Here is a 27,499-nt window from a genome sequence, read left to right on the forward strand (position 1 = left end):
TGGGAACCTTAATGCACACAAAGATATTGGTCTAACTTGTCTAAAGCAGTGGGCAAGTTAATCTACTCTTCTTGTGCAAAATGTGACTTAGAGTCACTACCTAGCTGAAGATCTGGGGTTTATGCTAGTACTCAATTTCCTTGGAAATAGGTCAAAGATCAGATTCAGAGTTCTGGTGTTTTGCATGATGATTTGCAATACTACAGCTGACAAGAACTTGAGAGCTGTGCCAAAATATCCTCTGAGCACACTGCGCCCACATGAAAGACTGAAAATAACAGTCTCACTTGTATTTCTGATGGACAACAAGCACTTGTTTCCTCTTTTTCTCTTCTCATTATGTCTATTTGAAATAGAGGTAGACCAGGACAAAGAAAGCAGCATAACACTGGAGCACTGCCTGGCATCTTCCCAGACTGACATACTATGACTACCATCATCTTGGACTGTCAACCTGGGATGCTCAGACCCTCACTGAGACTCAGCTCTGAGACACTTTCTGAAAGAAGAATTTGCATAAAAAGAAATTTCCTTCAGTTGAAACAGGGAGACTGTGGAGTGAAGAAAATGCTTAGGACAGTGCAGGAGAGAACAAACTAAGTCTAGTCCTGCTTTGCCAGTTGGTCACTCTAAGAACGTGTCATCAACACATGTACTTGAATTATGGTCACAAAGTGTTGCAGCATTTTACCCACTTATGGGCAGGGTAGAAGCTAACAAATCTGTATTTTAAGCATATTCTAAATCAAGAAAAAGTGGCTGAAAAAGTAAATTCACAAGTGAAAAGCCAAACATAAGTGGGCTGACCTAAGGATATCATTATTTATTGAAACATTTTTCTTTTCCTTATGGTTTTAGAAACAAATGGCAGGTGCAAACAAAGAATAAATTTAGTCATCATTAATTCTGCACAGTATTTTTAATCATGCAGCTGAGATCTGGATAAATAATTCAGATTTTACTCTGTAAATATAAACCCAAAATCCATTTATAAACTGAGAATTCTTTTTACTCTCTTTCTCTCAGGTTAAAAGTTTTTGTCAATTACCCAAGTAGTCTTGCATAGCTGGTAACCACAATTCATGTTTCAGTTCCTTGGTACAACAGCAAAGGTAGGAACACACAATTTGTCTGTTTCATGCCAATCAACCTCTTTATTAGAATATTTGTGAAGATGACAAGCCAGGGGCTGAGTTGAACAGCCCTTGAATCTTTCCTTTTAAGATCGGCAGATTTTCAGAATTTGATATGTCTTTCCTGATACCTGCTGTTTGAGGCTGACCAACACTTTTCCAAATGCTGCCTCATAATTCAGAACCTTGTTTTTGTATTTTAATTTCTGGCAAGTTCGCAGATTTTAGATCCACATAGCACGTGAGGGAGTGGGGATTTAAGTGTACTGTACAGTCTCAGCTGAGTCAACCTGGAAGTCCTTGGAGACCACTGTGGGTGTCTGATTCAGGTATTCTTGACTGGGGAGACACACCTTAATACTGATATGACATATGGGGGGACATGCTGTGCTGAGCTCAGCAGCTCTTTCCTCCTCTTTGTGACCTATTCCTCCTTCAGAGGTAATGAGGGGATGGCATGGGGGTTTCCACAGGTCAGGTAGAATAGACAAAGGCAGTGGATACACAGCCACATCCAAAGCTACTCATGGTCCTCTCCACTTAGGATTGGTGAGGACCACAGCTTCAGAGCAGCATGCTTGGTCCCACTATCTCCTCTCAGCACTTGAAGGCCTCTCCTCTTTCCAGCTCCATATCCAGAAGCTTCCTCCAAGTCCTGATGCCTTGACGTAGATCAAGTCAAGCTTCATAGATAAGCACTATTTGCTGATTTGCTGAGCTATTTAAAGGAACCAAAATGAGTTGCTGAGCTGCTAAGAAAAAGCAAGCCAGTGAGAACGTAGCCCACTGACAGAACCAGTCAGCTGTGCTGTTGGTAACCAATGTATTAGTTAGTAACTGCTGTATTAGTAGTAACTAATAATATTTGTGATAACAAATAGATTTACATGCAAACAATTTTCCTTGGTAACTTCTTTATAACCTTTAAATTCTTTCTCAACATGTCTTTTACCAGGAAATTTGCTTTTGACTTTAATACTTCAAGTGAGTGAAATGCCACCAATTGGCAAAGTATTTCACAGCCCAATAAGTCTTGTGGTTAAAAAAGCATGTACTAACCCTTCTTTATATCCCCTTTGCTGCCACTCAGAATGAGCACCGTTGCATGACATTTTGTGCTCCATTTCTAAAGATCAGAAATAACACTTCTCCTTTTACATATCTGTTGAACACAGGCAAGTCACCCATTCATCTGAATACAGAAGATGGGCTAAGCGTCCTTAATTCCCTGCTAAGTATTTTGTATTTAAGCTCTTCGAGTGCTTTTTGTTTCAAACCTTAATGTATGAGTCTGTGTCTCAGCCTCTTTGTTCTCTCTGAAGTTTGGGCCGAAGTACTCACAGTAACAAGAGGAGTAAGGAATTATATATTCATTGGCAATAGCACTTCCTTTTACAACCTGCTTGTACTCTGCTTATCTACCCAAAAGCCACATTCTTAAGTGCTTACATCTTGCCTCATCAGTTTTAGTTTTAACATCAAACCATTACTTGGAAATTCCACCATTAAAGATACAGTACTACCTGCAGGTACTGGATAAATACACGGAAGAACACCAGAATGAATATGGAAATGGTCTTTAAATTACATATTCAAAGAGGTTTTGGGTGTTTTGAGGGATGATAGACCAGGAAGCCTTATGGGTGAGCACTATGAATTAGTAGAAATAATAATTTAAAACAAAGTAGCAAAACACTTGGGAGACCATGACCAAATAGGGGCAAATTAGCACAGTTCCTGCAGAGGGAAATATTGTTGTGCTGATCTCCTGGAACTCCTTGAATGTTAATAAAGAAGAGCAGCTGGCATAATTTATTCTAACCTCTCCGGGCCACTGACAAAATTCTTTGCAAGAAGCTATGAAGGAAGCTAAGTAGTGATGGATCAAGAAATGGTGGAGGAAAAGGAGGTGAAGGGCAGGATTAAATGGTCAATTTCATCATGTCAAAGGATAACAGCAGTGGGCCCCAAGGTTCCTGCTCATCCACTTATTTATTAATCATCTAGGAAGTGGGAATTGCTGTGAGGCAGCAAAATTTGCAAGGGATAAAAAATAGTTCAGCGTAAGTTCAGAGATGTTTGTGTGCAAGTTCTGAAACAAACAGAACTGTATGACCTACTCACTCTGACAAATTATCCACAAAAGCAAAGTAAGGTATACCAGGTGGAAAAAATATGAATTACTCAACACCTCACAGAGCTCTAAATTAGCGTACCAACTTTAGAAAGGGACCTAGTTATCCTTGTAAATTACTTCAGTAAAGACTTCTGCTTAATGTGCAGCTGTACAAGATAAGCAAACATATTAAGATGCATAAAGAATGAGAACTAATAGAGAAAGGATTAAACTGCCAGTGCTATAGTCTGATCTGAAATACTGTGTGCAGTACCAGTGACTCCATCTTATAAACAATAATGCTGATTTAGAGAGGGTTCAGTGAAGGACAATGGGAATGATCAAGAGCATTAAAAAGTGCTCTTATGAAAAAAGATGGAAGTCACTCGGGCTGTTGACCATGAAAAAATGGATGTCAAATTTACAAACTGTAATGAAGGCTAAAGGGAATGTGTGTCTTACAGAACACACACACAAAAGGAGAGGCAAAGGAACTAGAAAGAGACAAATGGAAAAAAGATACACTGTTTCATATACTTTGCAGTAAGAATCTGAAAATGAGAGAATCTTTGGGGCCAAGAATTGAAGTGGATTCATAAAGAGAGTGCTAAACAAGCATAGAGGTACCCAGAATTTTCAGGAGTAACATCTGATAGAACCAGCCTTTATTTCAGTCAAACTCCATTAGGGAGGGCTAATGTGTTACAGATTTTTAGACATCCCTACCCTCAAGTTTCTCTGAGCACCTCCCTCATAATCATCCTAGAGTCCTGGAGAATACAAAGAATCATATAAGATTAATTCCAGATGATTTCTAAAGTTCTATGCAATAGTTACAAATGCCTTCATTTTATATTGGATCCCACTTGTAATTCCTAACTGTGCTTTATGCAGTAGGAGATTTTTAACCTATTTCATTAGTTTCTTACACTGATCTGTACTGAGTCTATACAGTGCTATATTTAAAATTTGTAATATAACAAATGTGGTGAAATTAATCACAGAAATCTAAGTATATTATGTCAACAATTTATCACCCAGACTTAGCTGATCTTATGAAAAAATGTTAGCACATTTTCTTGAAAAGATCTATTTTCCATAAAACCACAGTAACTGGCATTATTTATGGTAAAATCTGAACTTTATTACTGATTGTGTCCCATACAAGACCTTCCATGGTTTTAAGAGAAGCTAATATTAGACTAAGTAGCCTTTAGCTCCTCATGTCATCTCATTTCACTCTTTTAAAAACAGCAACACTCTTTACTAGTCCAGTGGAACATTTTCCTCAGAAATAAAGATTTATTCAAAATCAACATTAATATTCAGAGAGCTCCAAAACCAATTCTTTAATACCACCGGGTGCAAGTTGTTGGGCACAGTAGATTCTAAAATGCTTAATGGTTTTTGTTTCACATCCTTCCCAGTTGCTAATAGAATAGAAAGTACTTAATTAATCACTTTAAGAGATGAATACATCATGCTAATGATGAATACTTCTGTTTTTCCTGCATAGTGATTGACAATTTTGCAGTCCTGGTCAAGTTCTGGATCTGTGCCATTTGAAGGATTTAATTTGTTTCTGATTTAGTTAAAATATTCCTTCTCCATCCCATCAGTAATACATTCTTTTAATATGCTTTTTAACTTTGCTTGTTAATTGCCTGCTTTTTCTGACTGCTAACTTGGGCCCTTGGGTGAAGTTCATCCCTGTGTTCTCCAAATGCTGCATGTGCTGCTGGTCTTGTGGCAGCCGCTTCCACCTTCCACAGAGTTCTGTATTCTTCTAGCTACGTCAAGGAAAACAAGTAGAGTGATGCAACTAGAGCAGACCTGTGAGAAGCAGCAGCAGGCACTGAGTACCTGGCATTCACATTGCATTTTTCAGGTGTCCTTCCTTAGGACTAATTCCAGCCAGGACTCCTGACAGAACAGGACCCAGGTAGGTTTGGTGAATGGTAATGATCAAAAGGTTCATTCCAGGAGCACATTACTGACATCAGTTGATATACGAATGCAGAGAACCTCGTGATAAATAAAATCCTTACTGATTTTTACAGGATCTGCCTGGCTCTCTGTACTGGGTCTGGCTGAGATGGAGCTTATTTTCCCATAGTAGCCTTCACAATGCTGTGCTTTTCACTGCCAGATGGAAAGGTGTTGATAACACACCAGTGTTTTGGGTACCACTGAGCAGGCACAGCATCAGTGCTGTCTGTCAGCATTCCCCCCATCAAGAGGTTAGTGCTGGGCAAGATCCTGGGAGGGGACACAACCAGGCCAGGTGACCCCAATCAACAAAAGGGACATCCACAGCGTATGTCATCAGCTCTTATGTGAAAGCTAAGGCAGGGAGCAGGAAAGGGGGACATTCATTATTTACAATATTTGCCTTCTGGAGCAGCAACTGCATGCGCTGAAGTCCTGCTTCCCAGGAAATGTCTCGACATCACTTGCTGATGGGAAGGAGACAAAATGTTGGTTTTTTTCTCTCTGCTTGTGTGCACTCAACTTTTGCTTTTGCTTTAGGAAATTGCCTTATCTCAACCTATGAGTCATTTTCCATCTTATTTTCTCTTCCCTGTCCAGCTGGGAAGTGTGGCCACATTTCTCTTCACAGAGAAAAGCAAGGCACAACTTCCCAAGGATATTTTCTGGGAATCGCAGCGAGGAACCTCAGAGAAAGAAAAAACAATTCTTATCTCATTTGCTGTGCCTGTGTTGTGCCAAAGTAGAATGCAAACTGGAGATTGTTTACCCAGAGTGATGGTGTTTTGTTTCCTTGGCCTATCGGGGCCAAGTGCATGACTGTTGGTCAGCAGACAGTCACAAGATTCTGTTCAGTTGAGTTGAGTGCTTGTGCAGATTCAGTTTAGATGTAGTGTAATATAGTATAGAATAATATAGCATAATTAATTAATTAATTAGCCTTCTGATATCACTGGAGAAAGATGCATAATTTCTCCAGCATGTCAAGGGTCACCTGCTTTACTAGAGGGAAGGAGTAGGGGATAAGGCTTGGGGGGCATGTGGCATTCAGTGAAGGTCAACCCACTACACTTCCTTTTTCAAATAACCATTAAAAAATTGTACAATTTATCATTTTGTTCTAGTTGCACATATGGTGGAAATACCTTAGTATTTCTTCTCAAGAAATATATTTGTTCTTGCAGAATGAACCAATGAACCAATACTTTTTTCCTACTGAATCCAACAGAAATCAAAAGTATCTGCTGAAATAAAGGCACAAGAATATGGCCAAAGGTAATCTGCAGGGAAAATATACTACACTCTCAAAATTGCAGTTTGGGGGGGTTTATGTTTAATTAAGAAGCATGAGAGTTATCAAAAGAATCTAAGTGCAGGAAAAGTTTTAAGAGGTTATAATAAGCAGCCTTTGAGTTAGAGGTAGCAAAATATTAAATAAGTAAATTTTCAATCAGGGTAACTTTTAATTGACCTCTAAATTAAAAATAGTTTGATTATACAGTGTTTGAAGAAAATTAATTATCCTTCTTTTCCTTCAAAGTATGGAAATTTTAAGGCCAAACCAATTTCTAAGCCAAAGTTAAAGAAGGGCAAATATTTAAAAGCTAGGTACAACCTTAACAATTGGGAGAATACTGCTGTTCCATAATGAAGAGAAGGTAGACATGACAAAAGTTCCTGAGACAGCTACAGATTTGATAATGAGAGGGGTAAAATAAAACTTAAAAAAACCAACACTTACAGAATTTAGCTGAAACTCCCTTGATGTGTGGTATTGAGTAGTCTAAAAGGGGACTAGTACAGGGAGCTGCTCCTGCTGCTGTTAGCTAGGAAAACATGTCCTCCAAAATGGGGCACTGCGTTTCCTTCTCTCTGAGACATTACTCTGTAAGTAGAACAGACAACTGAATGTTTTCTGTTATTATAAATTCACCAATGCAAAGCTTGTTTCACACATGAAACCACTGCTTCCCAGTCCAGCATCTTAACTTTTTCTGTCAGTTGGTGGGGCCCCGTTAGATAAAGATAAGATGATGCAGATTCAGTCAAGGTGAAATGGTATGTTACAGCTTAACTCAGACTTCCCTGATACCATCGGGGCTGAACTTAATTGTTGATTGCGCTTTACTTTCTGGATGTAGTGGTGAAATACAGTCACTGAATTACCTTGAGTCACCCAGTTGCTGGGCAGTTCAGGTTTCTATAAAACGTGGTTATGTAGCTGAAATACTAGACAAAGTCATATATCAGCAACAGAACTGGGTACATAATAATTCATTTGTGATGAGGGGCCTTTTCCTTCATTTTCTATTTCTAATTTTCACATGCAATTATCTGATTTTTTTTGTTAAATAATTTCTATAAATATTTTTCATATGCAGGTTATTGGATGGCAGTTTAATCAAAGTATCTGATATTAGAAATTCAGAAGGGACTTTTGCTATTGGATGTATCAGTCATGTGGTTTTTTCCTAATTGGTTGAGGATATCTCTCAGAATCTGCCTGCTAGTAAAAATAATAATAATTACAAATGCAAAGTCATCACTGCATTGATCATTCATGCCAATAAACCAATATGCTGGAATATTTGTGGAAAGCAAACACAAAAAGGATGTGAATAGTTAATTACAGCTCATTCATTTGAGCAAGTATTTGCAAAAAATGCTTGGGAATGTTCCACAAACAGTAGCCACTGTTATCTTCTTCCCTCTCCTGTCTTTGAGCCTCTTTGTCTGTTGAAGGGCAGATGCTGGCATTCAGTTGTCTTTTCAGGACTCACCAAAAAGCCATATGCAATGTGAAAACTTAGGTAATAATACTTAAACAGAAATATAAAATAATTAAATATAAATCCAGTATAGAGTACAGAATGGTGGTTTGCACTGCCCAGTATATACTATCAGCTTGTAAAAAAAATTAATATAAATGAATGTAATATATATATTAGCTAATTTTACAAGATACAGATATTCAGCTCTGGATAGATTTTCCCCAAATCCCTGGTGACTCCTTAAATGAATCACAAAAATTAAAGTGAGATTTATAGCAACTGTCTCATAGTTTGGAATTCCTAGTAGAAAACATATATCCCTTTATTTCAATGCATAGATACATGGCTTCTCTGATCCTTTTTACAGATGATTTCCAGTTAGCACATGGCCTAATTCAGAGAGTTATCCACTCTGCTTCAGTCATTAAAGTAGAATTGGAAGAAAAACTACTTGATCTCCATCCATACCCAAACGCTTCTGCCTCGCCAGCAAGAATTCACTGATTCCTCTGGATAACTATATTATAAACCTGACTACATTGGGCATCAAAAAAGCTGAAGATACAATCTGCATGACATTTACATACATTTGCATACATTTGCCTGGCCAGAATATATAGCTATTCCTATTTTCACATTATAAGAGAGCTAATGGAAGTATTCTCTGTTCCTTTGGTGCGCCTTTAGTTTGCTTTTTTTCTTTTTCAGGCATCACTTTTACGCACAAACTTTCTAAGTTGGCCCTGTGTCCCAGCTCTGCTTTTACTCAACCATCTTCAGAGATGGTGTTTTTTTCAATTTTTGTCCTTACCCTGACTTTACCCTCTCTACACAGCTTTTTCATCCCAGCAGGATTCTTTAAAACCATCCCACTTCACCATTATTAATCCATATGGAGCATTTGCACTGATAACTTGTGGTGGACTCACTCAGTTTTGTCCTCTACAGTCCTAGATCTCCTCTCCAGTTCTTCCTCCACAGCTTCTTATGTGTTTTACCATCACTGTGAAGGTAGAACAGAACAGCAGAATAGAACAGGAGGACCAGCTTGGTGCTGCACTCCCTGGACTTTGGTTGGCTCCATTTCGAGAATTTCAGTAGCTTTTCCATTTTCTGTCAGACCAAAACAGCCATCACAAAAGGTGTGGTCAGTGACATTCAGCTGCCATCCCAGGTTTTTCGACTGAGCACAGAACCTACAGAACTTACCAGAGAGTTGCTGGAGAATGGAGATAGAGTTTCCAATTCTATCTGTGTAGTCAAATTCATTCTGTGCAGTTTTCACATCTTAAATTTCCTGGTTACAGTCTGGTCAGATTAAGAGGTTACTACAAGAGAACCAACCATGAGAATAAGCATATTAGAGGGAGAAAAACAGGGAAAGGTTTCTTCTTAAAAACTAGGAAAACCCCCCTCAGGATTTAGATATCTGAAGTCTATGCTAAAATAAGGAGAAAGTTGTTAATAAGTAACTGTGGTTATTGTAACCCTCATAGGAACGGAAAGGAAAAATCAGCCTCTGAGCCCTTGTCCTTGGACTCAAAATCACACTGGATGAGATTCATAATTTCTGTAGGGACATCCATAGCACAGTAAGAGGTGTGCTCTGAGTTAGGCCAAGAGCAGCAATATTCTTTAAGGGAATCTGTTTTCTTAGTCAGGCCTTCAGCTGAGTCCAACTGCCAAAGCTAATCATGTTGCTTTTCCCCTAGAGCCCTGATTCAGTCAATTCAGGGGCAAAGATTTTGTATAGAATTTCTTCCCCAATTAGAGATTTCCAGAGACTGGTTTCAAGTGGCTAATGAGAATGTACAGGGATTATAAACACACTTTCTTCTGGTTATTTTGGGTATGATTAATCCTGTTTCCTGACTTCAGAGCACTAATATGTATATAATGAATTCTTTCTACTGTTGTCCTCATTTTCTTTAGATTTCAGGTATGAAAAAGGGGGTAAAAAATTAGGTTGATTAGAACTACATTTGGCATTAAACAATTGGTTTGGAGTCAGGAAAATGGCTTTGAAAGGATTTTTCTGTTCACAAACTACTAGAACTTACAAAATAGCCAATGAAGTCTTAAGAACCTTATGGCAAATTCTCTGCTGAAAGCAGGTTTATATATTCCATTTCTCATACTGTCACCAAAAGTGAATGTATGCATTCTTGCATTAACAGTTTAAAGGCAGACTGAAGTACAGCTGCAGGAGAAGCAGTTATCAAAGTGAGGGTTAAGTAGCCCGTTGCTGCTAGCTCCACACAAAGATTCTGCCTAGTATTTGTCCTGTTTTCATTTTAAAATTATTTCTTAATGAATTTAGGTGAAATCTAACCACAGAATGCCATATAACCCTTATCTAAAGAAATCAAACCCTGTAAACTTGTTATTATTGGTAGAGTAGAACCTCTGAGGGGAAAAAATAATATTGTGAAATAACTGAACAGTGTATAATGATGGGTTAGCCAGGTCAACAGAGGTACTGGAGGAGTGCCATAAATTCTGCTACTTGTGAATGTGTCACCTAAGCATACATCTGTTCAGGAAAGAATTAAAAATAATTTAAGCGCCTATATACAGCAACTTCCTCCTTTTGGATGATAGGTTTTCTTAAAGATAATTTAGGAAGAAGTCTGTATGATTTTAAAAATATATTTTCCTTTTAGGAAATGCCTTGGAATCCTTCCTGGTATTACTTTTGCTTTGGGAAAAAAACTTAAAAATTAATCAATCAACCAAAAAAACAACAAAAAAAAACCAATGTTTTGTTTGTATGGATATACTCTGTACTGAGACAAAATCAGAGAAGGTTTTCTGCTATTTATTCTACCTAATATTTTCTTCCACCAAGCTATAACATCAGCTGGTGGCTTCTCCCAGTCTCTAGTCAGGACTAAGTGAAGGACAAAGAGGTTGTAAAATGCCTTGCTAGCTAGAGCTGTTAACTTTTGTTCAAGGTAACTGCTTTAGCAGATCTAAGATTCAAGAACAACTGTTCTGTTTGTATGTACATATGCTTCTATTTTTCTCTGTATACTCAGTACTACAATTATGAGCCTCAATTACTGTTACTTTAAAAACTTAAACTGAATCCATGGATCTACTCCAATTTTTCTAAGTCTAAAACTGTCAGCCAGTGCTTAAATTGCAAAGTCTTTCTGACAAATGCCCATTTATGAGATACATTACAGGATGGTTCATATCCACTTTCACAGAAACAGAGTGAAGGAATCTAAGTGATTGCAGAGGTTAATTTGGTCCATATACTTTGTCAATAGCAGGTCTGAGGAAAATTAGCACCAACAATTACAATGCTGGTGTAAGTCATGAATCTTATTAGAGTGATTTTTAGCAGTTTAAGGACTGAAGGATCATGTATGTCAGGACTTCAGTAATATCCTTGGCTCTTAATAAATGTCAAAAAGAGAATTTAGAATGTTTTTGCTTGCAAGCTTAATCACTATCCAAGAACATAGAATATGCACGGATCATTTTCAAGACACAAAATTCAGATTCAAGCCAAATTGGATGTGGATACTATTAGACTGTAGGTTTTATAAAAGGCAAATATGGTCTGATTTTCTCTATGACATCAATCAGAAATAATTTTCCTTTCTTTTCCATGTGAATGTCTGTATATGTGTACTAGTTCTGTCTGAGATGGAGTTAATTTTCTCCACAGCAGCCCTCATGTCTCTATGCCGTGCATTGGTATCTAGAAAGGTGTTGGTAACACTCCAGTGTTCTGGATGCCCCTGAGCAGTGCTCCCACAGCATCAGTGCTGTCTCTCCAACATTTCCTCCTCACCAGAAGGCTGAGTGGGGGCAAGATCTTGGGAGGGGGCATAGCCAGGACAGCTGATCCACAGGGACCAAAGGGATATTCCATGACATATGGTGTCTGCTCATACAGAAAATCTAAGAGAAGGGAGGAGGAAGAGGGGCTTTCATTATTATAACATTTGTCTTCCAGAACCACCATTAAATGTACTGAATATCCAGGAAATATTCAAACAAGGCTTGCTGATGAGAAGCAGAGAATAAATTCTTTGCTTTGTTTTGCTTCTGCACACAGACTTAGCTTTTGTTGTATTAAACTGCCTTTATCTCCGCCCATGAGGTGGATGGAGCTCCTGCCCCACCCTGATGGAATGGCTTAGTGGGCACCCAGTGTCCAGCCAAGATCAATCCACCACAATATGCTACCAAGGCACTGGGATTGCTGTTTCTCATACAGGCCCCCCAAAAAGAGGCTCATTTTTATTATACCATAACATGCAAATAAAAGACCATTCAACTACCAAAGAACCTATTGCAAAAGTGGTATGTCAGAACACAAGCTGTCCAGCAAGTCCATGAGGGCATTTGTGAGACAATTTTCTACATGGTAAAATATAAAAAAATGGGAGGGATGGACTTCCTGAAAATGCTTCAGTCAACAGAGAACGGAGGTAAGCATTAGCACGGAATGCTTTTCTATGATAGAGTTTAAAATGGTTGGGATGGGATAGCACAAGTAAAACCAATAGATTTCAAAAAATACTCTAGTGTGGTACTAGTGATGCAGAGAATGAAGCTCAAGGAGAGCCAGCAGATGCTTCAGACATAATATTACAGCACAAGCACAGAGGGAAGCTAGCAAGGGCACTGGAACATAAATTTGACTGGAATATAAATTTGAATGTGAGCTTTCAAATCAAATATACAGTAGGGGAATTTACTTAGAAAGTAAGCATAACTATAGAAGTGCAGCAGAAATTTTGAGCCAAAAATGAGAAAAGCGTGGAAACAAACTGAAATACACATTATAAGTAACACTCACAAGCAGAAAGCAATAGGACAAGAGGAAATGGCCTCAAATTGCACCATGGGAAGTTTAGATTGGGTATTAGGAAAAACTTCTTCACCAAAGGTGCTCTCAAGCCCTGGAAGAGGCTGCACAGGGAAGTGGTAGAGTGACTATCCCTAGAGTTATTTAAAAGATGTGTAGGTGTAGCACTACTTAGGGATGTGATGTGGCAGTGGACTTGGCAGTGCTGGGTTAAGGGTTTGACTAGATGATCTTAGAGGTCTTTTCCAGCCTAAACAATTCTATGATTCTACAGTGTAAGGAGATAAAATTCATTAATGATATTAGTATTCGAAGGCAAACCAGGTAAAATAAGTAGTCTCCTATTGGGTGTAATAGAAAAGCTACTTATTGGACATACCACGAGGACTGACCACAGTTTTTCATCTTCTTAGGTGGTCCTTCTACTTATTTCCGGGGATAAGGGTACTCACAGGATCTAGATAAGATGGGTATTTTTTAGGAAATGTCAATTGTTTATTGCCATATCAGTGTTACACTTCCTATAGGATTTGCTGTCAGTCCAACATCACTCAACATTTCTATTACTAGTGTCTAGAAAAATAGAAAAATTATTCTATTGGTATGGTACCAAGTGGGGAAGGACTTCCAGCATACTGATGGCTTGTTTAGAATCCAAGATCAATTAGACCTGAGTTGAATAGTTTAGAAATTTTCTAAAATAAATTGTTTTAATAAATGAAATGTTCTAGATAAGTGAAAACTTTTATGAACCCAGATTTCATAAAGTTAGTGTGTTGCAGCTGCCAGCACTGTAAATTGTCATGAACAGGTTAAACAAAACAACAGACAGGTATCACTGATCCTCCCATCCAGTTGCAAAAAAAAGCTCCTAAATTCTTTTCAGGGTATGTAATTTGTTTTAGTCTCAACAGTGGATTTATGAAGACATGAATGGAATAAAGATGCTGAGATCCTCTGTTTGCTGTCAGCAGAATCCCTACAGGCTTTATAGAGTTCTGCTTAATATAATAAACAGCTTCAACTTTTCCAAAATCAGTCCTTCAGGCACAAACGGTTCATTAGTATACTAACATTTACCTTCATCAGATATCTATGGAGCCTGCCTCATGCTCACAGCAGGACCCTTGCCTTTCTTCGACCCTTCCAGGATTTCTATCTATTAGCGGATAAGAAAACTGATCTATTTTTATTCTGACTTTCAGGCTTCTATCTTACTGTCTTCTCTAGTTTACTCTTCTAATTTATAGATGAATTTGCTGCTTCTAAACACACAAACAACACTATTGTAGACATATAGGACTAAAATTTACATGTATACCTGTGATGATATGTGTGATGTCTAGCATTGGCTTTGATTTGTCCACAAAAGATGGATTTCCTAGTTTCATTTTCACATACAAGATTCACAATAGTATTTGCCCTACCCATAACTTTTACATTCCTACAATTGTAAGTTTGATTTAGTGTTACACTTGAATTTCTTCTTGTTCTTGTTTTTTAACTATATCAGCTCTTTGAACACTGAAGTCAAATCTTAATGTTGTCCCACATGTGGTTATGATATATAATATGATACTTTTCTGGTATACAAACCCTAAATTTTGGCTCTTGACTTTGAATCTTTTGCATTCTCTTAGTCTTACAGGATTTGGGCCTATCCAATTTACACCTGCCCTTCAAGGATTTGTATTTCTTTTATTTCCTGATACAGATATGATGTTATCTTTAATTTGATCTTGGGCTGATGTTGGATCTTTTCTCAACAGCTGTAGAGTATATCTGCAGTCGCTTCAGTTCAGAGCTATCTCTTATAGATAAGACATTGAATTCTTTTGCTCTGTGATTTAACTGGACTCAGAAGTGTTTCAGTAACTACTAATATTAAGCTTTAGTGTGATTTCTTGAAACAAAAAGGATTCCTTAGAGAGACAATCCCTTTTATGTGTATAAAACCAGAATGAAGTGGTTTTCAGATATTTGGTGCAGTTATGGGAATTACAGAAGAAAAATTGAGACAATGAATCATCTGGCTGGAATCCATAATGTAACCAGTGTATGACAAACATATTTTAAAACCTGCTCTTTTTCTATTTATTTCTATTTTTCTTCCAAATAATACAGTTTGTCTCAGACTTACGGATCTTCATTGAAAGGGTTCCCTATCAGAGAGCTGCACCTGTACTGGGAAGTCACTGCACTAAAATTCTGTGTGAGTATTTATGCTCTGGGTTGGAGGGTGCTACTGCAAGAACAAAAGTTATATATATGGAAGTATCTGTAGTAAGAAGAAATGAGATAAGGGAAGGAAGGAAGGAAGGAAGGAAGGAAGGAAGGAAGGAAGGAAGGAAGGAAGGAAGGAAGGAAGGAAGGAAGGAAGGAAGGAAGGAAGGAAGGAAAGGGAGAAGGAAGGAAGGAAGGAAGGAAGGAAGGAAGGAAGGAAGGAAGGAAGAGAGATTGATCTCACTACTATGATCTGGGCCTGGCTGAGCTGGCAGGACACTGAGGCTGGTGAACTTCCAGTGGAAAGGGAGGAAAGGGAGGAAAGGGAGGAAAGGGAGGAAAGGATCCTCTGACAGTACAGGGCTGCTGCTATGAAGTAGCCTGCCAACGACACTGCCATTTAGCTTTGCCAAGATACTTGTTAACATGTCATACCATGACATCTTAAAAAGCATCATTACAGTTTATCATGATGAGATTTGTAGAAAAATAGTATGTGACAGTCATTTCAGTGGAGACCATAATGACCTTGGTGTCAATGGGAAAATCACAGACCATTCATGTGTATATTCTCTGGCATAAACAAAACTTAAGGACAAAATCAAATGGGGAAATATAAATGGTTAAGTGGACTAATACATAAACATACATTCAGATTTTAAATTTTTTGTAACATCCCTCTTCTTAGAAGACACTTTCACATTTGTGTGTGTGTGTGTGTGTGTGTGTGTGTGTTTGTGTGTTCTCAAACATTTGGGATAGACACAGCAAAATGGATCACTGAAGTCTGGGTTGAACCAGACCTTTTAGATCACTAAATTTATGCCATTCCCCTGTTAAGATGGCATAAATTCATAAAACTCATCTGTTTGTCAAACCACATCCATTTCTATATTCATGTCACTTGGGAATTCTCATTATTTTTACTTCATATTCATTGTCTTACAACCCCAAAGTTTTCTAGGCTAATTTGACAAATAACTGGCTTTAGTATTGCATGCTTCCAGTTTTTCCTCCTTCAGAAGGCCCCTGTGTATAGAACAAGCAATGACATGCTCCTGAAGAGCTGCTCCAGAAACATGAATCTACTGGATGCATTTGGGAGTAAATGCATTATTAACAGATCATTTTGAGTATACATTTTGGGTCTATAAAAATTAGGCATTCTACATGCTTCAGATGCCTCCAGTTTCCCTGTGTCCTTCTCTAAGTTCAGTGGAGAAGAAATAAAATTTTGTTCACAAACTGCATGTTACAGGGCTGAAGCAGACACTTTAATGAGCATTGAATGCCTTTATTTTGTGTTTTCTGGAACACTAAGCTGGCTTTAGTACCAGCTCTTAGGGGATAATTTGTTGCACATAAGTTTTGTCATAAGAGTAGATTCACTGCCTTTTCCCATCATGTCTCATAATCTTTGAAAAATGTTAGCCTTAAGGAGCCACAATAGGACCAAAAACCCCTAAGTGTCTGATCAAGATATGTTCTTGAACCAGCCAACAAAACTGATGTGAAAACCTAGGGGCTATTTTACTGGTTAGCTAAAACAAGGCTTTTATTTTGGAGAAGCATCTGTGTACTACCTGTTTTGATGCAAGTTTGTCTGGTGTGAGCAAAGTTATCTCTTTTTTTTAGCTTTTTAGCGAGTGATGTTGCTGTCTCTAGATTTCCCTAATGCAAAGGAAATTGTTGCAAGAACACAGAACGAAAAGCATGTGTTCAAATACTGAAGGATAAGGGCAAAGACAGTGGTGACAAATAAAAAGAGGAGGAGTTCCAGGAAGGAACAGAATGAAAGAGCTTTTCGAAAAAAAAGGCAAGGGGTGTATTCATTCTGTGCATGATTTTCCCTTCCTTACTTTATTCTATTAATTTCTGTATTTCCCATTTCTTCTATGGAAAAGTACCCTGAACCTATTTCCTCAGACAATAACCTTTATAAAAACTTTCATGCAAAATTATCCTTTATTGTTGCTGAATTCCATTAAATACTTTTCAATTATTTCCCAGTCATTAACTGTCTGAATCCAAACAATCCACGTGGTAAAATGTAAATAGGGATTTTCAGCCCATAGTCTCCTTCTAAGGGGCCCAGAACACTGAGAACAGACACGAAAAATATGGGGTGTTTTTAATATATATATATATAGGCATAATATATGTTATTTATTCTATATAATAATATATTATTATGTATTTATTATCTATAAATAATTTATTATTTATACATTATATAAAATATTAAATAATTTGTGTATATAATATATTAATAATATTTTAAATAATACCTAAATAATATATAGAATATAGATAAAATATATAGATAAAATATATAATATGTATAAAATAAATATCTTATATATTTTATATATAATATGTAATATATATACTATATATAAAATATATAAAATATATAGTGTATATATATATAAATTTTATATATATATATTAAAAAGAAAAGAAAGAAAAAAAAGAGAGAGAGATTAAAATCATTGATGTAAATTGTACCAGAAGCAGCAATTGTCTTTTTTCATGGCTAGGGGCATACTCTTTTTACTTATTATTCCAGGTTCTTTGTGAAATACCAATAGCTGTACTTGGCATTGTACAATACTCATAGAGCCTCTAGAGAAAAGAGCAGGCATTGACAAGGAGGCAGGGGCAAAATAGACACTGTGCTTTGAGAAGCACAAAGGGAGTGAAAAGTAGGAGTGTTGACGTTTTTTTTTTTCTCGTATCTTTTGTAGCCATCATCAGAACGAAGGCGCTCGCTTTGAGCGCTCGCTCGCCCCGGGGCGTTGGGAGCGCTCTCCGCCCCGCGGCCGGCGCTGCACGGGCCGGGCTGCAGTGCGCGCCCGCCGCCGCTAGAGGGCCCCGTTGTTCGTGCCGGCCGCGGGCAGCGGGCAAACCCCACCACTGCCTTGTACCCCCTGAACAGACCCCTGCCTCGGTACCCCAGAACAGACCACTGCCTTGTACCCCCTGAACAGACCCCTGCCTCTGCACCCCAGAACAGACCACTGCCTTGTACCCCCTGAACAGACCCCTGCCTCTGCACCCCAGAACAGACCACTGCCTTGTACCCCCTGAACAGACCCCTGCCTCTGCACCCCAGAACAGACCACTGCCTTGTACCCCCTGAACAGACCCCTGCCTCTGCACCCCAGAACAGACTGCTGCCGGACTTGATGAGCTGCCTGTTTGACAAAACCCGCAGGGAGGCTCCAGGTTGGGTGTCTTGTGCTGCCATTCATACAGCTTGACTTCGGGATATGCTCAAAGCTTAGAGTGTCTTCCACCTTTGGAGCTGAATTGCTCATTAGGAGATAAATTGGAAGATCTGCTGCAAGAATTGTGGTGTTAAAGGCAGGATTTTGAGGATGCCACTTAAAGGGACTTTACCTGGCGCTAGAAGCATCCCTGCAGAAACCAAGGTGATTGAAGTGAGCACAGCCTGCCTGAACATCTGCACATGCAATAGCTATCCACGATACCACAGTCAGAAAACACTTCTGATCACTTTTAACTTGCAGTATTTTAAATGGTGCTATTTGCCTTTAGAAAGCTGTCAAACAACCCTGAGTTCATAATTATAGCTTTGCTTTGAGAAGCAGTCAGTTATAAAGCAGCCTGGTAGACAAAGACGTGCTAACACTCAGTATTTGGGGAAGACATGGGATATGGGCCCAAACTTCCTCTATTTATTCCCTTTGCTTCTCCTAATCTGTTCTTAACAGGGCACCTGCTGCAGCAAATGAGAAAGCATCAGAGGAAGAGGAAATGGAAATGTTGCAGTGCAAAGTATGGTTAATAATATTTTTTAATGCATGCAGAGAACTATTAAATTAAAAAAATTAATGGAGGTCAAAAGCCAGCTTCTAATTCTCTTCAGGCAAAAGGAAGAATTTATTAAAAAGCAGAAAAGGTATCCACAGAGAAAATTTCCCCATTCACTTTATGTACATGAAATATAGACATCATCCTGACATTCAGCTGATGAAAGGAAAGAAAAGACACTGAATTACCACTCAGACAGTTAACAGTAGCCACATTTTGGGAGGGGGGACAATCTCAGCACACTGTGTTTGACACAGGATGTTCTAGAGATCTGTTAAAGTTTGCAGAGTGCCATTTCCTAAGAAATCTTTCCACAGACCCAGCTTTCATCATACCTTATCTTCAATACAAATAATCTTGGCATGGCATTATTTTACACTCTGCAGTTAGCTCAAAATGTGAAGAAAGGATATCCAGATCTTCTGACTGTATGGATTTGACACAAAAAATGGGAACATAGAGGAAAAGAATGCATCAAATTGCCTTTTGTTACTGGAGGCATCTTCTCTGCTGACAGAAATATTTGTTTAAGTTTTTGCATCAAGACAACATCCAGGTGTAGCTGATCAAATAACCTAAAGCTGCCTGATGACTAAAAAAATTCCCTGAAAGCACCCTAAGTATATTTTCATTTTCTGTGTTCTGTGTGCTAAAAACATGATTCTCAGTATGGTTCCCCTGCACGACCTGTGAGAGGACAGAAAAAAGAAGATGATTTGAATCAGTTGCTACGTTTTATAGAGAGATTTTGCAGGGGAAAAAGTAATATGTGTTTTTAAAATGTCACAGTTCTGCTGCCCCTAAAGGCAATTGCAAAGCTCCATAGTTTTCTCACAGAGACATTCATAAAGGCTGGGCACTGCTTGGATGTTGCATAAACTTTGGAAATAAGAGATCATGTAGAGGCTTTGGACAGGTGCCTCTGCACATGGGTGAATTTCAGGCAACAAACCAGGACACTTGTGTCAAACATAGGATTTTAGGTTTTGTTGGTGTTTTTGGTATTTTTACATGTAGCCTTCCTGTATTAAATTCCTTGTGCTTCACCAGTCTTGTTAAAATCTGACATTATTTCCCCTGGTATTAACTCCCAATTTATCATTTACTCAAGACTGCACAAGGTTTCATCCTGGGAGTAGGTTTTTTCCTTTATCCATTTCCTTAAAAACATAATTATCTTTTTGTAGGAGTTTTCTGTGATCAGAGGTGTTCCTGGCTTCATGAACACACAGGAAGATGAGGATCTTACATTCTAATTATAATTACAAACAATTAAATCTGAGATTTGAGACTAGGAGCAGACCTTTAAGAGTCAAGAAACAACTGCCAAGAAACAGGAGGAATTGCAAGTAGCACTCCAAGTTCAGTCATGTATAAAATTTACAACACGGCTGAAGGGCAAGTCTATCATTTTCACTTTCTTCTTTGGCTTGTATTATTTAAAAAGTTATGTTTTAAATCTAAAAGGATAAGGTCTGCATTCATTACCTTACAACATCTTTAGCAGGACCTTTTGTCTCGAGCTCAGCACTGTGCCAGCACAGTTACACAGCTCCTGCCCTGGAGCTGGCTTCTGCTTTGGCACTTCAGAGTGCAGAGGGAATATTCCACTCTGTAAGCATCTCATGGAGGTGTATGCAATCTCCACCACCTTTTCAGTCTCTGGATAACCTCACCCCAAAATACTGAACTGAAGGCTATTATCTAGCTAATCAGCAAACAAAAGTTTCTCCACAAAAATTATCTGAAGAGGTATTCATAACAGGCTCCCTGCAAATATTCTAATCCAATCTGTTGTGTAAATATTACAGCTGGGGCTGAGAGGGAATGCATGTGCATTGCAGGCGGTGATAAACCTGGATGTGTGCAGCTGTACATGCCATGGGAGCCTTGCACAAGGGCAGTGGGAAGCTGGGAGTGTCACCAGTGATGCCATGGCATTTTAGGGCCCAAACAAGTGATCTGAAGCCATGTCACTATGGCATTTGCCAGAAAAACAATAACTCTTGGGGGTTCTCTGCTTCTGCAGCATTGTACATCACAAAAAATCTAGATTATACCTAATTTTTATGTACCGAGTGCTTTTTCACACACAAGGCACTTTTGCACTCTCATGGTTTATCAGTATCTGAAGGTGTAACGTCAGATTAATAATCAGAACCAGGCTAATTTTATTTTATGTCTATTTTCCAACATCTGTGGAAATGTGTCAGACAATGAGATGAATACCATATGTGCCAACAATACAATTCATTAATATTTTGCTTGGCTTTTGTATAGTTTCAGAAAGCAATGGCAAAGTCCTGCAACCTGCTTTCTGTATAGAACCTCTGTCAAGCAGCTGTAGGTTGCAGAGCAAAATGGTCCAGGAACAAAAAGCAAGGCAGCAAAAACAATATAGAAGAGGAACGTACTTTGTGAAGGAGCTACTCTTGTCCTATGTCCCACTTCAGAGATACTCTTCCTGGCTCCAGTCCAGAGACAGGGTGCTCCTGCTCCAAGACCCAAAATATTTAGTGTATCTGACTTTTTGCACATGGCATTGAGAGCAAGAGGGACAGTTTTGTTCTATTGCCAGTGATCCAGAAAAATATCCAGAGAAAGGAGAGATACAACGATACAGAAAAATATCCAGAGAAAAAAGAGAGACCAAATGGGTCAGCCCAGGGCCTGATGGTGGTGTTGACCTCAGGAATCATGATTATTTCAATGGGCCCTGTGCACAGAAGCAAAATGCATGTTCCAGTTTTGGAACATGCAAGAATATAAAACCTGAGTTCCATTTCTGAAAGAGGCAAGGATGTCTTTGGTTTGGGCAACGTGCAGAAAAAAGAAAGATAGAGTAAATCATAGTTACAAACTAATTGTGTCTGCATGTGCAATGATTTTGTATGTGTATGAGTGTGTGTAGAAGCTTTCCTGTTAAAGTGCAGGCTATGAAACTGTCCCATTTCATTACTCTGGAATATTATTTTAAAACACTGTCTTGCCCCAGTTTTGAATTGTATAACTCTTATCAATCAAATAAAGGCAAGGAAGTCTTTAACTTTCAAAACTGTTAATAAAAAGAGGAAACATGCTTAGTCATCTAACCCAAGATCTGCAAATACAGTATTGGCAGGGAGGTTATTGATACTCATCCTTTTCCTACTATTGGGGTGCATACTTTCCATTACTCCAAAAAAGTAGACACATGTCTACTTTTCTGGAGTAATGGAAAATATGCACCCCAATAGTTCTGTCTGGCCTCAGCTGTTATCACATTTCATTGCTTCCTGCATCAGCTTTTCACCCTCTCAGCTGGGAGTTTTGTTTCTTTGACAGACCCCCAACAAGATCATAAAATGAATGGAAAGAGCCCTGGATATCAGTGCTGAACCTGACTAGGGATGGATTATTCTGGTGCTAAGTAGCTTGTGATAAAACACTGGACCCATTTCAAGCATTTTCATGTATGAAGGTCACTAACCCCCCCCAAACCAAAGTTATAGTTTTGGATATTTGCTTTATATTTCAGTAGCCTAGCTGCAGAGCAGAAGGTTTTGTTGCCATTTGCTTTGGGTTGGTTTTTATATAGACTGCTTTAGATCTTTGTCATTTCCCCCTATGCTAAACCTGTCTTCTCATTTAGAAAAAATGTAAAGCGCATAATTTAAAAAACAGTTTTCATCATAATGTTGTTGTGGTTTAATCCCAGTCAGCAACTAAGCCCCACACAGCCTCTCACTCACTGCCCTCAGTGGGAAGGGGGAGAGAATTGAAGGAGCACCAGCAAGAAAACTCACAGGCTGAGGTAAAGACAATTTAACAGGTAAAGCAAAAGCCACACACCAACTAAACAAGGAATTCACTTACCACACCCTATAGACAAGCAGATGTTCAGCCATCTCCAGGAGAGCAGGGATCCACCTCACATGATGGTGTCTTGGGCAGACAAATGCCACCCCTCCAAACATTCCACTCTTCCTGCTTCTTCCTCCAGCTGTATGTGCTGAGCATGATGCCACAGGATATGGAATATCCCTTAGGCCAGCTGGGGTCAGCTGTCCCAGATTTGTCCCCTCACACTTCTTGTGCATCCCCAGCCTTCTCACTGGTGGGGTGGAGAGGGGAGCAGAAATAGCCTTGCCCTACTCAGCAATTGCTAAAACATCCCTTTGTAATCAACATTGTTTTCAGCACAAATCCAAAACATAGACCCACACTAGCTACTATGGAAAAAAATGCAGAATTCTTGATGAAAAATCATTCAAACTTCTAAGTATTTCAAATAACATTAAAGGTTTTCCTCTGTTAAACTATGTAAACAAAAATTTATTCCAGACTTAATGTGAGGTGTCCAAATTATTTTCTATTTTAGGAATGCCTTCCTTTTGTTTTGAGGTTATGAAATATTTCTGAGGTACCTCAGAAAAAAAAATTACTATTTTCCTTCCAAAGCCCCCCAGAGTGTAGCTTCATTCTGTCCTAGGCTGAAGCAGTTCCTCATGATATTTCCTTGGCAGTTCCTTCCACACCAGAGGAAAGGTTCCTCCTGTGAGCACATCCAAACAGCCCTTGGTCATGGGAGATGTCATATCAATGTCCCTCCTCAAGGTTTTAGTTGAACATCTCTAACAAACTTATATACACCCCAGTCTGTCCCCGATGACCTTTTCTTTTAGTCTGTGTAGCCCTGGCCATACTAGAAAGAGTTTCCCTCTTAGAGTAAAAAGGACCTTATATTTTGTCTTTAATTGCCTCCCTCCCCAATATTTTCTCATTTTATGTTATTTGTGTACAATCTTACATTCTATAAAACTATATTTATCATCTAGATTATAGACTATGTTCAAAGAAGGGCAGTGATCCTGATAAAGAATCGGGAGCACAAGGCTTTTGAGGAGCAACAGAGCTGGGGTTGTTTAGCCTGGAGAAAAAGAGGCTCATGGGGGACCTTATCACTCTCAACAACTGCCTGAAAAGAGGTAGTGAAGTGAGGGTCTCTTCTCCCAGGTAACAAGCAATAAGACAGGGTGAAATGGTCTAGGTTGCACCAGGGGAGGTTTAAATCAGATATTATGAAAATTTTCATCACTGAAAGGGTTATCAAGCATTGGAACAGGCTGCCTGGGGAAGCTGGAGAGTCACTGTCCCTGGGATATTTAAAAGATGTGCACATATGGAGCTCAGGGACACAGGTTAGTGGTGCACTTGACAGTGCTGATTTAACGGTAGGCCTCAATGATCTCAGACCTCATCTCCAGCCTAAATGATTCCATGAGTGGATGTTTCTAATATGTACAAGGAATTCCAGCATTTTTTCATTATTTGCAAGTTAAGTATTCTTTTGTGGCTATCTTTGGTATAGGCATGTATGTGGCCTTGGCAGCTGCACTCACTTTTTGACTGTGTTCCTTTATAATTAACCCCCTCTCCCTGAACAAACTGCCCACACACATGCACACAAATACAAACCCTTACCTTCAGTCATTTCTGCATGTCTTGAGGTCATAGATGGTTTTACTTTGGTTTTTTTTTCCCATCAGCTACTGGTAAATGAATGTTATTAATGTCAGGTCAAATACCTTCCTCTCTCTTTCTAAATTGGATTGCCTATGACAATAGACTCATGGAAATTTCATCTGTTTCATTTCTTTTTCATGGTAGAGTCCTTTATCATATTAGCACATACATACAGGGAAGGAGTTACATGTTAATTAGATATTTTTGTTGCGACAGTTTAGTTGTCTGTATTTGGATTTTGGCATTGACTAGTGAGTTTTATGAATTTACCTCTTTTGTTCTCCAGGGTAGAATTCTATGTTCTTCACATGTGTAAATTTGCTTTTTATGATCTCGGCAGGTAGAAGCACCAGAGAAGGGAAATAAAGTGATTTGGGGATAATCTTTATACCACTTTACAAAAATGGCTGCCTAGCATTTATTGCCAGCTCTGCAACCTACTACTTACATAAATGGCCTAATTTTAAAATAGTAATTATTATTGTTGAATTTCTAGCATCTTCCACTAAGTGGAATGATCTTAACTTCTCAGATCAAACAGAATTACATAAAAACTCCAAGGTAAATGCTAGAATGTATAACTGAATCTAAGCAGAAACCTTAGACATACATAAAAATTAGCATCACTATATTGAGTTCTCTTACTTTGACTTCAAGTAAAATCTTATATAGTGAATAAATTTAAATACTTACACCTCCAACAGTGGTGTGTTAATGTAAACCATTTCTAAATAAGAATCACCAAAATCCCCATGTCCATCCCAAATAAATTATAAGATGATGTAGCTTAAACCTTAGTCTGTATCCTTTTGCAATGACTTGTAATCTCATTTGGCACAGAAAGATTTGTTAAAAAAAGTTGATTGTTTCCCATTTATAAGAAATAGCAAGAGTGTTTCAATTTGATTCATTTGTATTTATTAGGACTTTATTTATTAGGGTAGCTTCTCAATTATATCCACAGTTCCTCTTCAGATTTTAAAAAATACTGATCAGGAACACAACTTGCCCAATGCAGCACAGCAAAAGACAGACACAATATGAGTTTACAAGTGGTGGCAAAAAATAAACTGTAGGATGTTTTCCCTGTATACCTGTTTGATGAAACATTTGTTGAATTATGTTTATTTAGCCTGTTAGATTTGTTTATACTTTGTGTTTTGTTTTGTTTTGTGTTTTGTTTTGGTTTGGTTTTTTTTTAAGAAACTGGCTAAAATTTCAACAGGAAAAATAAGAGCAGGGATTTTAATAAATTGCATTGTTCATATGTAATCTTACAGGCAAAGTCCTCTAAGGTATTTAATAAAGTAGGCCAGAGAACTCTCCTTTGTGGATAAAACTGTGTTGCAAGTTCCAAGATGTTGGTGAGATAGATCTATTACATTATTAGCTCTGGGGTAAGGTTTCCCAGTGCTGCTAAAATATGCTCAATTTAAATTCTATATTATATCACCCTGTCTGAATAATTTTATATCTATATTTTACTTTTAAATGCTTAGCTGACTCATGTATTTTAAAGAATTATAAACATATTTTTTACAAAAAATAATATACATCTTTATGTTACCTTTGTTGTTTATTACATTTATCTAGAATAAAAGTGGATCGAGGCCAAGGTTAAAACCAGAGGTTGCACTATATTTACATTTTGTTCAATACCAGCACTTAAGAATAGCAGCCAAGCATTTAAAAATAGGCTGAAGGGGATGAAGAGATTTAGAGGGGAATGCCTGGCTGTCTCAGAAACTACCAGGTGAGTCATGGCCCTGCCGCTGCGATGAGCTCCGGGCAGGGAAATTGGTGCCATTTAGCTCAGGGAAGGGAGACAGCAAAATACTGAGGCCAAGCAAGGCTGTATTTCCATTGTGTTCAGAAATCCTCCCCACTCTGAGCTGCCTCTACAGAGCCTCCCAGGACCTCTGCAGATCAATACAGGACTCTGGCACAAGCCTGCAGGTTTCCTTGGCAGCACTAGGACTGTCAAGGTCAGAACTGGTCAGTGGCTCAGACACTGCCTCCAAATCATTCATCTGCGCCTCTCCTGTCCCAGAGGTAGGGACAAGGCAAACTCTTCTGTGTGGCCATTTTCCAATGCTCCTGCAGACCACTGAACATAGCAGTACTCAGGGAAACAACACAATAAGCAATTTATGTTACTTGTCCCCAGAAGGGCAACAGGGGACAACATACTGTAGTTCCAAACCACCCTGAAATGAAGGCAGTCTCATAAATTCATAGGGTTGGATTTAGGAAATCTTAAGTGAAATATTTTTCTTTGCTTTTAAATACTGATGGAATTGGTGCTTAAGGAAGTAGCATTGGTTCTGACAGTGGAAGCTTTTTTTCCTTCAGTACTTTCAACGTGAGTTATTCCCACAGAGACTATTTTCTTCAGGTAAAACTCCAATCTCTGTACAGTAAACTGAGTAAGCTGGTATTTCTGGTAAGAAAAGACTATATATAAATTTAGCATTCTAGCTAAACTTGAGCTCAGGTGAGAATACTGCTTTCTCACCCAAGCTGACTCTCACTCTCAAAAAATACACTAAATCTCTTTTTCTGTACTAAATTATTTCAGATTACTGCCCAAAGATGGTTATGCTTTTGCTGAAAACAAACAAACAAGCAAAAAGGCTAACAGCTAAAATACACATTCAGACTGGTCCAGGTAAAATGGCATCTGCAAGAAAATCCCATCCCAAAAACAACCCCCCAGACTGCCACCTAAACCTCAGAAGAGTGCTCTTAATCCAGCTGCCTATATGAAGGGTATTGAATAATGATAAATGTGAGTTCCTTCAGACAGTAACTTTCAAGTCCAAAATGACCCCTGCTTTCTAAGTCTATATCAAATGGAATAAAGGGCATCTTATACTTGAGTAGAAATAAAATATGTTCTCTCTTGCCTTATACTTCACGTTGTTACCACATAATAATTTTTCACTTCCTGGGGCTGCTAGTGGCTAATTCAAATTTTTTTCCATCTTTGTATTTTTTCCTCTTTGTTCCAAGGGGCTTATTCCCCACAGGCAATGCCAGTATTGAGTCAAAGTGTCATTCAAGCTCACAAAGTCACACATTTTCAGCTGGGAGGTGG

General features: G+C 38.5%; 1 long non-coding RNA gene across 1 annotated transcript in view; it reads right to left on the bottom strand.

Moving 5' to 3' along the window:
• Positions 1–7,052: 7,052 nt before the first annotated feature.
• Positions 7,053–27,499, bottom strand: part of LOC102035037 — a 53,877-nt gene continuing 33,430 nt past the window's right edge. The window contains exons 4-5 of the long non-coding RNA XR_265216.2: positions 9,219–9,317; positions 7,053–7,123 (exon numbers count right to left, since the gene is read on the bottom strand). This is a non-coding gene — a long non-coding RNA (uncharacterized LOC102035037). The remainder of the gene's footprint in view (positions 7,124–9,218; positions 9,318–27,499) is intronic.

The sequence above is a fragment of the Geospiza fortis genome, unplaced genomic scaffold, assembly GCF_000277835.1.
Source record: "Geospiza fortis unplaced genomic scaffold, GeoFor_1.0 scaffold40, whole genome shotgun sequence".
Lineage (NCBI taxonomy): Eukaryota > Metazoa > Chordata > Aves > Passeriformes > Thraupidae > Geospiza > Geospiza fortis.